The 14,232-nt window shown below is 49.5% G+C and overlaps 1 protein-coding gene across 2 annotated transcripts in view; it reads left to right on the forward strand.

The window, feature by feature from the left end:
* The first annotated feature begins 10,075 nt into the window (after positions 1–10,075).
* The window catches only part of LOC144766632 (tumor necrosis factor receptor superfamily member 5-like), a 131,413-nt gene continuing 127,256 nt past the window's right edge, over positions 10,076–14,232 (forward strand). The window contains exon 1 of one of the 2 annotated variants that reach the window (XM_078650418.1): positions 10,076–10,298. The gene's annotated coding sequence lies outside the window, so the exon portion shown is untranslated. The remainder of the gene's footprint in view (positions 10,299–14,232) is intronic. The other variant, XM_078650416.1, reaches the window with a different exon arrangement.

Here is a 14,232-nt window from a genome sequence, read left to right on the forward strand (position 1 = left end):
ACAATTATACAATTGAAGCTGTATTTAAATGACATAAAAGATGAAGAAGGGGGAGTGGCTTAGCGTCGGACCAAGATGGCCGCCTAAGACCTCAGCTCTGTCACAACGGTCTCCCTGACCCGACTAACCTGGAACTAATCCTGTCTCCTCAGGTCCCTGCATGTAGCTGAAGGAAAGCGGTGCCGGTGCCTGTAAATCCGATCATCGAGCGATGCTCAGAACCGGAGATTGAAGCCTCGTTTTATTGGGCCCTTACAACGTTCGTGAGCTGGGGACTGGGGTACTGCGATTGCCGGCAAAGGGTGAGGAGAATTCGGCAGGTTGCACCGGAAGTCGCCGGTCGGGGCGGGACCTGCGGCGGCAGTTGCTTTGCTCTACATGGTGGCGGCGCCTTGACTGCGGCTCTAGCGGTCAGGTGACGCTTCTCCCTCCCCCCTATTGGATGGCAGGGGCTCCCGCTGTGCTGTGGCGGCAGCCTGAAGAGGCGGGCTCTGTGTTGATCTGCCTGCGGAGCCGAGGTGACTGCCCCTTGCCCTTCCCTGGGGATCTGCTGTGCCTGGATGCGGGGAGTGCCTGGAGGCCTGGGCGCGCATCGCTGCCTGTGGGTGCTTGTGGACCTACCAGCTGCTGGCCTTGCGGTGCTGCTCTGAGCACCGATCATCAACGCAAATCGAGGAACCCCCCCGGGCAGTCAGAATCCAGTGAGGCGGGATCGTGCTACCAGTGTGCACTGAGGACCGGAGCGGATGTGCACAAGCATTGGCTTCAACCTGCCTGCCAATAGTCATCTCCTGGAAACAGAGGCTGCCTCCCTGGGTTCGGGCAGTAATTGCCCCGGTCATAGAGGCGGCTATAGTTGACCAGAGGTCCTCAGTGGTGGGGATGCGCAGGATTTGACCCGCAGACCGGGTATAGGCATATGGTGCTGCGTGCCTCCCGTGTCCGTGGCACTCGATTCTAGAATCCACCATCCACAAACGGCATCAATGCAGGGGTTCTTCCGCCTTCATTGTTGTTCCTCCTCATGCCCACAGCTAAGGACACGTTCCATTCACGGCCAGAGTGTCCAGGATTCGGGTGAATAATGGAAGGAAGACTGGAGACGGATAAGGGGCCAGTCAAGGGTCCCAAGGGCACGAGAATTTGAATTTGAATTTAAGGGTATTTGTTAAGCGCACGTTTACCAAGCGGTTTCATGGTGCTGTGGGGGAGGAGCCTGAGTCAGATGGCAAAGCTGTTTAGATAGTAAAAGCCTGTGAGAACAGAAGAGTTTTCAGAGTGCTGCGAAACTCCAAATAGGATGGTATCGATCTCATTAAGAGAGGTAAAGAGTTCCAAAATAGCGGAGCGAGGACAGAGAATTTAGAACCTCCCGTTCTGCTCTTCCTGAATCTGGGCACCACCAGGAGAGACAGAGAGGTGGAGCGCAGTTGTCTACTGGGGATGTAGGGTTCAATTTCGGATTTAATAAAAATCTGGGCTGTTCCCGCAAGGGCTTGAAACGTAATACATCCCATCTTAAAAAGGACCCTTTCTCTAATAGGGAGCCAATGGAGGGATCTGAGGAGGGGTGTAATGTGATGTGATTTAGGTAAGCCGTAGACCAAGCGGGAAGCTTGGTTCTGCACAAGTTGGAGCCGCCGGATGGCATAGGCAGGGACACCGTTGTACAGTACGTTACCGTAATCTAAACGGGAAAGGACCATACCCATAAGAATCAGCTTAAGAGCTGAAAAGGAAAAAAACAGTGAGATCTTTCGAATAGTGCGCAAAATAAAAAAGCAAGAGGAGACAACCGTGCTGATCTCGGAGTGTAAAGTAAGGTGTTGATTAAGTGTAATCCCCAGTGTCTTAACGGAGGGAGAAGGAGAAGGGGGAAGACCAAAAGAGGGGGGCCAAAAAATAGAAGACCAAGGGTTGAGTTTACCACCAGTGAGGAGAAGCTCGGCCTTATCAGGGTTAAGCTTAAGATGGTTGAAGCTCATCCAATCCCTGATAAAGACCATCACCGACTGAAAATTGTGAAGATAGTCAGGAGAATCACAGAGGTTAAAAATGAGCTGGAGGTCATCGGCGTAATTAAACACTGTGACCTCCATCCTCTGAAAAGCAAAAATAAGTGGGAAGATGTACTAATTAAAAAGGAGAGGAGAGAGAGAAGTTCCCTGGGGGACGCCACATTGCACTTTACGAGCAGGGGAGGAAAAATCCGCCAAATGGACTGCCTGTGAGCAGTCGCTCAGGAATGAGCTAAGCCAGGCCAGGGCAGGACCTCCAATGCCTGCCGCCTCGACACGGGAGAGAAGAATGGTATGATCCACCGTGTCGAAGGCGGCCGACAGGTCAAGAAGAACCAGTGCCTTTGGGAGGTTAGCATCTCGCCCCTCTCTAAGTGTGTCCATAACAGAGACCACCACTTTTTCGGTGGAATGGAGAGGGCGGAACCCTGCTTGGCACGGAGCGAGGTAGCCACTGTCCTCGATGAAAGAACTGAGGACTTTAGTGGCGTGGCGTTCAAGGACTTTGGCCAGGTACGGGAGGAGGGAAATAGGCCGATAGTTAACTAACGCTGTTGAATCTGCGCCTGTTTTTTTTAAGATTGGGATGATGGTAGCTGATTTATGGCAAGGAGGGACAATTCCTGACTTGAGGGTCTCGTTAAGAAAAATAAGAGGAGGGAAAGGGCAAGTCAGGAAGATATCGCGCAAGATATGGGCCGGGCAGATATCGGAAGGGGATCCAGACTTGACACAGGGGAGCAAGGAAAGAAATATTTCTTTAGACAGGGGAGTTATATGATCAAGATGATGGGTATTGAGTGGTGGGTCAGGGTTTAAAAAGACTGGGGAAGGAAGGGGAATGTTGGCCTTAATATCTGCAATTTTATTAATAAAAAAATTATTCAGCGAGTCGCACAGGGGTTGGGAAGGTACAGGCTTGGAAGTGGTCCTATCCGAAGAGGCCAATTCAAAGACTGTAGCGAAGATTTCTCTAGGTTGGTTCTCTGCCCGGAGGATCTTATTGGAGAAATAGCTGGTTTTAGCGTCGAGGATGGCTTTCTTGTACTCAGCCTGGATGGAGGAGTACAGTAATTTAGAGGCAGTGCAATAGGTGCGTCTCTAAGCGCACTCTGCTCGGCGAACAGCCAGATTTTTCTCTTTGAGCTCCGGGCTGAACCATTTGTTAACGTCATGGGCGCGTCTTACCCTAATGTGCCTTAGAGGGGCCACCTGATCACAGGCATTGGACAGCCATTTATTTAAGGTCTCTGCTTGAAGCAGTGTGGAGAGTTCCTCTATAGCTGGGCTAGAGGCTAACAGAGAGGAGCAGAGAGAGGAAATGTCAGCTTTGCCGCAGTTACGAGCCCAGGTATTCTTAGGCAGGGGGGGTTTTGTGGTTGAACTTAAATCCAGGAAAAAAGAAATCAAATAATGATCGGACCACAAACAGGGGGTGATAGTAGGAGCAGGGATAGGGATGTTGAGAGACCAGACTTGGTCCAAGATATGGCCTTGAGCGTGGGTTGGAGTGTGAATATGTGATATGAAATTCAGACTGTGAAGTAATTCAGTGAAGTCTCTGGAAGGGGTGTCTTCAGCCGGGTCAGATTTTGACCGGTAAACACTACCCAAGGGCTCACCGACAAACCAGCTCCATACCCCCAAGGTGGGAGAAGAATCCGAAAGTTCTACCCCTGGCCTGACACTGCAGGATGTCATGGCTGCTATCGAAGGGGTTAAATCCTCCCTTGAATACAAAATGGACACCATCTCCATTGATGTGAATCTCATTCGTGCTGACCTCATGAAAATAAATGAAAAAGTCAAATCCCTGGACATTAAGACGGCCAGTTCAAAAGATGATGTGTCTCAACTCCAACACGAGGTGCAAGATCTTCGGTCCTTCTGCGAGACGGCCGAGCGTAAACAGGACGATTATGAAGGGAGGTCTAGACGTAATAACGTCTGCATCTTAGGAGTGTCTGAAAAATCGGAAGGTCCAGCACCAGACCTGTTCGTAGAGGAACTCATCCTAAACCATCTTAAGCCGAAGGGGCTGGGCAAATCTTTTACCACTGAGCACGCGCTCAGAATTCCTGGTGGTCGTCCTAGGCCTGGCACTCCCTCACGCCCCTTAATTGCTCTTATCCTCGATTTCAGGGACAGAGATGCTATCCTGCAGTGTGCACCTCCATTGCACTTTGAGAATGCCACCCTTTCCTTTTTCCCAGGCTTCACGCAAATGGTGCAGAGGCAATGCCGTATGTTTATGGCCGTCAAGAACAAACTTAGAGAAAAAGGTCTTAAATATGCCATGATGTTTTCAGCTCGCCTCCGAGTAGAAACTGGTGGAAGGGCGTGGTTTTTCGACAATCCAGAGGTGGCCTCGGACTGGCTGGACAACCGAAATTCTTGCGGCCCCGGAGGGAGAGGCGAGGGAGAGGATCAAGAACTACAGGATGAGTAGTGAGACTTAATGGTAGCCTCTCTCATTAGCATGAGTGCACTCAGGCAACGGGGTCCATGAGGCCCCGCAGTTGGACATATATTAGCAGGGTTCTATTTCTGCATTGCACTGGTGTAGGCCAGCATGGACCTGCTGGGGACACTTATTTTATATTTTTTGGGGTTGGGGGGCGGTGAGACCTTCCTCCTCTTTTCTCCTGTTAGTTATTTTCTTGTATTAGAAATTGGGTGACAGGCACTCTGCCAATTTGTAAAGGGCAGTTCTAAGTCCAGAGGGCAGGGAAGCAGGGAGGGGGGTTGTTTGTGAAGGGGTTTGGGGGGGGTTCACTGTTTTTTTTTTTTCATCGACATATGATTGCAGGCACGGGTACAAAAGAGTTACTATGGTTTTAATGCATATGCACTGGGGGAGAAGATTTAAACTATTAAGCTGGAATGTCAACGGCCTGGGGGATAAAATTAAGCGTAGTGTAGTCCTGCGGTACATTAAGAAGCAGGCCCCAGATGTTGTGTTACTTCAGGAGACGCATCTTATGGGCCACTCCTGTAGGGCAGTGAACAGATATGGCTATAAATTAGTGGCCCACGCAGGATTCACTACTGATTCCAGAGGGGTGGGCGTATTGATACGAAACATGTTCCCTTTTAGTGTAGACTCCACCTGGACTGACGACAGGGTACGTTATGTTGGCATTTCTGGTTCCTGGGAGGGACGAATCCTCACACTGTTTGCAATATATGTCCCACCCGGCCTTCAAACGGCTACGTTACAGGACCTCCGCACTACTCTACTTTCGTTGCCAGAGGGTTTGTTGGTGCTAGGGGGTAACTTTAATTTGGTGTGCTCCGGCGAATTAGACCGGCACCCTCCTCGTGAGTTGGGGCCCTCTTCCGAGGGTTACCAGACCTCCTTGAGGCCATGGGCTAACAGATACCTGGCGTATGTTCAACCCCGAGATAAAGCAATACACATTCCACTCCGGTGCCCACCACAGTTTTTCCCAGCTTGATTATGTCTTGGTACCTAGCTCTCAGACCTCACACATTCGGGTGGTTAGACACTTAGCCAGAGGCATCTCTGATCACTCACCGCTTTGGGCACACTTCCTCCTTGATCATACTTGGGCTGGGTCGTGTCACCCCTATCAACCCCTGGCATCTCAGTAACCATAAAATACGTAAAGACCTCCTTACCGCAACAGATAACTATTTAACGGAAAATGTGGGAACGTGACATCCGATCGGACACTCTGGGAAGCCTTTAAAACGGTATTTAGGGGGGAAAGCCTTGTCCTTGATTTCAGGCCACAAATGAGAACAGCAGAAAGCGGTGTCTGATATAGAAGTCGATTCATAAAAGGGGGTGGTGATGGACAGAGTATCTGAGTTAAACAGAACACTCCTACCCATGTCAAAAGATCAGGGCTTGATCCATCACCGTTTTTTAGCTCACTGCACCATCCCAGCTCAGTACCCGGCTATTTGCAAATTAGTCTGACCCTGGCCCAGTGCATCATGGGAACAAGGCAGACCAAACTACCAAGCCAATTCTTTACTGGAAAGGAAACAAGCTTCCGGGGACCGGTTTCTGGCATTGCAGCCGTCTTCGGCCCGGCTTGCTTGAATCCTGATGGTGCAGTGAGCAAGGGACTCACACCTGAGTATACCCTACCACACTTATGGTGGCCAAAACAATTCATAAAAGGGGGTGGTGATGGACAGAGTATCTGAATTAAACAGAACACTCCTACCCATGTCAAAAGATCAGGGCTTGATCCATCACCGTTTTTTAGCTCACTGCACCATCCCAGCTCAGAACCCGGCTACATGCAAATTAGTCTGACCCTGGCCCAGTGCATCATGGGAACAGGGCAGACCAAACTACCAAGCCAATTCTTTACTGGAAAGGAAACAAGCTTCCGGGGACCGGTTTCTGGCATTGCAGCCATCTTCGGCCCGGCTTGCTTGAATCTTGATGGTGCAGTGAGCAAGGGACTCACACCTGAGTATACCCTACCACACTTATGGTGGCCAAAACGATTCATAAAAGGGGGTGGTGATGGACAGAGTATCTGAATTAAACAGAACACTCCTACCCATGTCAAAAGATCAGGGCTTGATCCATCACCGTTTTTTAGCTCACTGCACCATCCCAGCTCAGAACCCGGCTACATGCAAATTAGTCTGACCCTGGCCCAGTGCATCATGGGAACAGGGCAGACCAAACTACCAAGCCAATTCTTTACTGGAAAGGAAACAAGCTTCCGGGGACCGGTTTCTGGCATTGCAGCCGTCTTCGGCCCGGCTTGCTTGAATCCTGATGGTGCAGTGAGCAAGGGACTCACACCTGAGTATACCCTACCACACTTATGGTGGCCAAAACGATTCATAAAAGGGGGTGGTGATGGAGAGAGTATCTGAATTAAACAGAACACTCCTACCCATGTCAAAAGATCAGGGCTTGATCCATCACCGTTTTTTAGCTCACTGCACCATCCCAGCTCAGAACCCGGCTACATGCAAATTAGTCTGACCCTGGCCCAGTGATCTGTTGACTGGGTAGGAGTGTTCTGATTAACTCAGATACTCTGTCCATCACCACCCCCTTTTTGAAATTATTTTGGCCACCATGAGCGTGGAAGGGTATGCTCAGACATGAGTCCCTTGCTCATTGCACCATCAGGATTCAAGCAAGCCGGGCCGAAGACGGCTGTAATGCCAGAAACCGGTCCCCGGAAGCTTGTTTCCTTTCCAGTGAAGAATTGGCTTGGTAGTTTGGTCTGCCCTGTTCCCATGATGCACTGGGCCAGGGACAGACTAATTTGCATATAGCCAGGTTCTGAACTGGGATGGTGCAGTGAGCTAAAAAACGGTGATGGATCAAGCCCTGATCTATTGACTGGGTAGGAGTGTTCTGATTAACTCAGATACTCTGTCCATCACCACCCCCTTTTTGAAATTATTTTGGCCACCATGAGTGTGGAAGGGTATGCTCAGACATGAGTCCCTTGCTCATTGCACCATCAGGATTCAAGCAAGCCGGGCCGAAGACGGCTGTAATGCCAGAAACCGGTCCTCGGAAGCTTGTTTCCTTTCCAGTGAAGAATTGGCTTGGTAGTTTGGTCTGCCCTGTTCCCATGATGCACTGGGCCAGGGACAGACTAATTTGCATATACCCAGGTTCTGAACTGGGATGGTGCAGTGAGCTAAAAAACGGTGATGGATCAAGCCCTGATCTGTTGACTGGGTAGGAGTGTTCTGATTAACTCAGATACTCTGTCCATTACCACCCCCTTTTTGAAATTATTTTGATATAGAAGTCGACATCCTTCGGATTGAGGGGGAATTAGTGCATCAAAACTCTCCTGAGGCGCTACACCTATTGCAGCTCAAGCAGACTGAATATAAAGCTCTGGTTACTGACGCAGTTCGTAGTCTGGAACAGGAAAGGTTGGGAAGGGTTTACGACCTGGGAGACCTGGGTTGCCACCTGCACTGTGAAAACAGGGAAAGGCTTCTAAGCAGCCGCTCCATTTTTTCACAGGAATTTGCTGCCCCCAGGGCAACGCAAGTTCAAGGCTGCCCTGGGGCAGCGATTTCCATGTAACAGGGCACACTTTCCCTGTTTGCGCCTGGTGCACCTGTTTTAAGGTGCGCCGGGCGCAAACAGGGAAATTGCACCCTTTAAATAATAAGGCACCCATTGGTTTAAAATTGGCCTGGGAGAAATTTTAATTACTAGGAATTACTAACAGTGGTTGGGTTTAGTCCCCTCACTCTTCCACTGTACCTCTAAGTGTGCTGCCTATATAATCTATAAACCACTGCTCCAGAATGGAGGGAAGGTCACTACAGCAATCCTCCAGAGTATTGTGGTCCAAGCATATGAAATTGTTTCGAGCACCCAAGACCAAAAGTTTTATATAGTAATAAAGTAACACGTATTTCGGCATTCGACCATATTGCTTAATATAATCAACCTCGATACTTAAAGCCAGGTTGAGTCAAAGCAAGGGCTTCTGAATGTGGGAATTGAGGTTGATTATATCACATGACGAGGTACCTTTGTTCTTTCGCCCCAGCAATTGAGAATACACTTGGGGGCAGATTTACAAGCAAGCGCGACGCAGCTCCAGCAATGCTCTGGGGGGCTCCATCTCCATAATGCTGCGTCAATCCTTACGCCTACTTCAAGCAGGCGCAGGGTTTTGACGCAGCATGGGCCCAAAAGTGACTGAGTGAAATCTTGTAGATTTCACTCGGTCACTTTTGTGAGGCGTTCCTGCGCCAGAACGCCTCCCCATGCGATGGAACGCCTCCTTCTGGCACAGGGCTTTACAACGTGACGCATCTGGGAGATGCGTCACGTTGTAAATACCCCTCACCATGGCGCATCTTTTGCGCCACCGCTGCATCACAAAAGTGACGCAACAGCGGCGTAAAAGAGGCCAAGGGGCTTGTAAATCTGCCCCTTGGGATTTAGCACTGGACTTGAAGCACATGCTCTTAAGCTTTTGAAGTGTACTACACATTCGGCTGTTTCATTACTTTAGCCCTGAAGAAGTTAATGGCAATATGTTTCAATGACGAAACATGTTGGCTAGAACACTGAAGAGGACAATGGAAAATAATAAAGAAGATACTGATTTAAGAGTGTTGATTACGGTACAATACTTTTGGTATTTGGTGCTCAATGAAATTTTGACTTTGCTGAAACAATTTGCATAATTCCCATAACTTGTGTTACATGAAATTCCCTAAATTACTTGAAATTTTGCATTTTATTTTTTTTTCTTTTCCACAAGAGACTTGTTTGCAGAGAAAATATCTTGCAAAGAGACGTTTTTTACCAAGCCAGTCTGCTGCTGATATCTTGTGAGACTTTTGAACCCAAAGTGATACATGTAACCACTATTTGAACCACCATTAGTTAAAAAGTCACAGTCCCCTTACTCATAGTAAGTGCCATTGTCAGAGCATTGTCCTATTCAGTGTTTTCCAATGTATCTACTTAGAAAACTTTCTACCAAGTGATCAAGCAAACTGCTTGAGTGCTCCTATGTCTCACAGTACTCTAGTAAGGCATTAAAGACTATGAAAACCCTTTTTTAGTACATTCTTCTCTCCCCGTGCCTGTGTCTCACAGTGTCTGCCAGGGTTTCTGTCTCCAAGTTTCAACGTCTCTCTCTGTCTCTTTTTGCAGAGTTCTTGTCTCCCATTGTCTGTGTCTTCCACTGTCTGCGCCACCCCAGTCTTCCAATGTTTCATTTTAGCTGTGTCCTCGTGTCTATTTTTCCAGAAGTCCTGGTCTTCCAGTCTCTGCATCTCCTATGGTTGTGTTTGCATGGGTCTTCATCTCCCAGCACCAATGTCTCGTCAGCAGCAGGTTGGACTACGGAAACGCCCTCTATGCAGGAGCCTCGGCCAAACTCCTGAGATGGCTCCAATGCACCCAGAACGCCTCTGCACGCCTGATCCTCGACATCCCTTGCCGCAGCCCCACATCACACCCCACCTGAGAGACCTGCACTGGCTCCCCGTCAACAAGAGGATAACCTTCAAGCTCCTCACCCACGCACACAAGGCACTCCACAACACCGGACCAAAGTACATCAACAGACGACTCAGCTTCTACACCCCCACCTGCCAGTCCGCCGGCCTCGCCCTCGCCACAGTCCCCTGTTTCCTGAGAGCAACCTCCGGCCGCAGATCGTTCTCCCACCTCGCCACCAAGACCTGGAAAAACCTCCCCATCCACCTGCTGCAGAACCAAGACCTGCTGACCTTCAGAAAAATGACCCCCCCCCCCCCAGGGCCTTGGGACCCTCACGGGTAAGCAGTGCACTTTACAAATGATTTTATTGATTGATTGATTGATAATAGCTCTTTATCACAATGTCATTGTCTCCCAAGGTCCCAATGCCATCTTTCTCAGTGTATATTTCTCCCAGTGTCAATGTCTTCCACTCTTTACTTCCTTGCAGTCTCTGAATGTCTCCTAGTGTCAGTGTCTACTGTGCTGTAACTTCCAGAGTCATTATTTCGCAATGTATGTTATTTGCAGTGTCCTTGTCTCCCGTGCATACGTCTCCCAGGGTTTGTGTCTCGCATGGTCAGAATCTCACAGTGCCTGGTTTTTGCAGTGACTCCTGTCTCCCTGTATCTCCCGGTGTCAATGTCTCTCCATCTCCACCTTTTCACAGTCTCTGAATATCTTCACTATCAATGACTCTTTTGTTGCTGTCTCCCAGCGTCTGTCAGCTAGATTCATCAAGACCCGTTTTGCGAGTCTTTAATAGCGATTCATAAGGAATCGCTATTAAGGACTTGCAAAACGTGATTCATGTAGGAATTGCAAAAAATATTGCGATTCCTACATCTTCCTTATTTGCGATTATCAAATTGCTAATCGCAAATAAGGATGCAATTTCAAGGGTGCACCCCTGTAGCACCCCTGAAATGCAAATTTACACAGGTGTTGCGCACACACATGTCCAAAGGACATGTGTGTGTGTAACATGCAACTGAGAAAAATGCACTAAAGTGCTTTTTTCTATTTTTTCCGCTATTTACCACGAAGTCAGACTTCGTGGTAAATAGCGACCAAAAATTGCGAATTCGCAATTTAAAATTGGTTAATGAATTGCATTTAAGGAATCTCAAATTGAGATTCCTTAAATGCAATTCCTCGCAAATATGCGATTTCGCAAATAGCGATTTTTGCATTTGGGATGATGAATCCCAAATGCAAAAATTGTGCTCGCAAAGGGCCAGATTCTCAGAATCTGGCCCTTTGCGAGCGCAATTACCTTTCATGAATCTAGCTGTATTTCCCCACAGTCAAAGTCTCCAAATATCTCTTTTTTTAAAAAAATTCCTTGTCTCCTGGGCACTGTGTCTCCCAGTGCCACTGCCTCCCCACTCCCTCAGTGTCTGTTCCTCCCAGCCTCAACGTCTTCCAATGCCCACCTCTTCACAGTCTGTGAACGTCTCCACCATTGGTGTCTCACCAGTGTCCACGCCTACAAGTTGCAGTGTCTCTCTTTGCACTCCCATCCCGCTGTCCCCCTCAGCAGTGTTTCCTGTTACCTGCCCTCGCTTTCTGGGGCGTAGCTTGGTCAGTAAGATTGTGGGGGTGAGTTTCAGATTTTCCAACAATGGTGCTGGCACATAAGGTTAAAATACATTATAGCATGAGAGGGCCTAAGAGGCAGTGGGAAGGGAGACGAATGCGGATTGGTAGGAGTACTGAGAGAAAACACATTATTTTGTAAAATAACCAACAGTGTTCAAGACTTTCAAAACAGAGAGGGGAAAGTGTGTGTGTGTGCCAGGGCCAGACTGTGAACCAAAACCGGCCCTGGCAAAGTGCTCGCTGGCCCCCCAGGGGGAGGTTAGTGGGTACCACCGAGCTCTTTGCCGGGGCCGGTTATCGGCCGATTTTGTTACAGGGCTGATTTTGCAGTTATGCACCGCAGGCCGTGGGCACTTCCAAGTGAATGACGTCTTAGAGCCTGCGACACTTGCCTGACGAATACTCATTGCTTTGATTTCTGCCGAGTCATCTTGAATCAGCACCGACAACTTTAAGAAACTGACTCACTGTGTTCAGGAGTGAAGCCCGGTACGGGTGCCAAGTGCTGCGCCAGGCGCCTTAGTACCACCATGGCAACACTCCCCACCCCCAAGCACTTAGCATGCATGCAAATGAATACACACCACACAGATTTTGTTATTGGGAAAAACTGCTGCAGGTTTATTACATACAACATTATGTAATATGGTGGGTTATCTTACGGGCGATCCAAGGGCAGGCAGCATTCTCGCCACCTGCCCGCCTGATGAGCCAAGCAGCACTGGGGCGAACCCGATCTGTGCTGCCCCTTCTGGTGATCTTCCTCCTGGATCACGTGACACCTGGTCCCTTATTACTCACGCCCCTTTCAGGGCGGAGCATAGCAAGGCAAGCCCCCAGTTGTTCAGGCCCACAACCACCAGAAGGATTAACAGGGCGCCGACACGGTTTCCAGGAATCTCCCATGAGGCTCCTGGGCTCTGGCACCCCTATGTGCCATGCAGAGGTACCCTTCTGTACCCATTTGCTTCCAGATTGCCCTGTAACTCCGCCTGCAATGAAAAAGAACAAGATTACAACATTTTCACCATACTTCCTACCACCATCCACGCCGGGTAAGCGATAGGGTGGGAGACAGCGTGCCCGTGAGGCAGCGGCCACAGCGTGTCCGTTGCGACGATAAAGAGGTAACAAAACGGCCCCCAGGGGCCCAAAACTGGCCCCCACCCTTGCGGCGCACCGGGGGATTGCCCGGTGCCTGCAACGACCAGTCCGGCCCTGGTGCGTGCCTGTGTATAGGTAAAAATTCCTCTGGAAATCCGATACACACCTCACCAAATGTGGCTGAATGCACATGCACCCAACTATTTAGCAGAAAATACTTTTATTAGGGGGGTGTAACACCCCAAACACACCCTCCCCCTGTAAACGCCCCTGCTCGCATTCTTATTCCATTGAATGTTTCTAGCATGCGCCGAGTTGCTTTTAGCTTTCGCAAATCTTTCATTACAGTGAATATTTATCTACTTTTCGTAAAACAGCTGCTCCACATTAAGGCCTTAAAAATAAACACAGTTTTATTTACTCAAATGACTGGTTTCGAGTCATGCACCGCAAGCCGTGGGCACTTCCGGGTGAATGACGTCTTAGAGCCTGCGTCACTTGCCTGACGAATACTCATTGCTTTGATTTCTGGCGAGTCATCTTGAATCAGCACCGACAACGTTAAGAAACTGACTCACTGTGTTCAGGAGTGAAGCCCGGTACGGGTACCAAGTGCTGAGCCAGGCGCCTTAGAACCACCATGGCAACACTCCCCACCCCCAAGCACATAGCATGCATGCAAATGAATACACACCACACAGATTTTGTTATTGGGAAAAACTGCTGCAGGTTTATTACATACAACATTATGTAATATGGTGGGTTATCTTACCGGCGAGCCAAGGGCGGGCAGCATTATCGCCACCTGCCCGCCTGATGAGCCAAGCAGCACTGGGGCGAACCCGATCTGTGCTGCCCCTTCTGGTGATCTTCCTCCTGGATCACGTAACACCGGGTCCCTTATTACTCACGCCCCTTTCAGGGCGGAGCGTAGCAAGGCAAGCCCCCAGTTGTTCAGGCCCACAACCGCCAGAAGGATTAACAGGGCGCCGACACGGTTTCCAGGAATCTCCCATGAGGCTCCTGGGCTCTGGCACCCCTATGTGCCATGCAGAGGTACCCTTCTGTACCCATTTGCTTCCAGATCGCACTGTAACTCTGCCTGCAATGAAAAAGAACAAGATTACAACATTTTCACCATACTTCCTACCACCATCCACGCCGGGTAAGCGATAGGGTGGGAGACAGCGTGCCCGCGAGGCAGCGGCCAGGCCGTGTCCGGTGCGACGATAAAGAGGTAACAAAAACGGCCCCCAGGGGCCCAAAACCGGCCCCCACCCTTGTGGCGCACTGGGGGACTGCCCAGTGCCCGCAATGGCCAGTCCGGCCCTGGTGCGTGCCGGTGTATAGGTAAAAATTCCTCTGGAAATCCGATAGACACCTCACCAAATGTGGCTGAATGCACATGACCCCAACTATTTAGCAGAAAATACTTTTATTAGGGGGGTGTAACACCCCAAACACACCCTCCCCCTGTATACGCCCCTGCTTGCATTCTTATTCCATTGAATGTTTCTAGCATGCGCC

The sequence above is a fragment of the Lissotriton helveticus genome, chromosome 7 (assembly GCF_964261635.1).
Source record: "Lissotriton helveticus chromosome 7, aLisHel1.1, whole genome shotgun sequence".
Taxonomy (NCBI): Eukaryota; Metazoa; Chordata; class Amphibia; order Caudata; family Salamandridae; genus Lissotriton; species Lissotriton helveticus.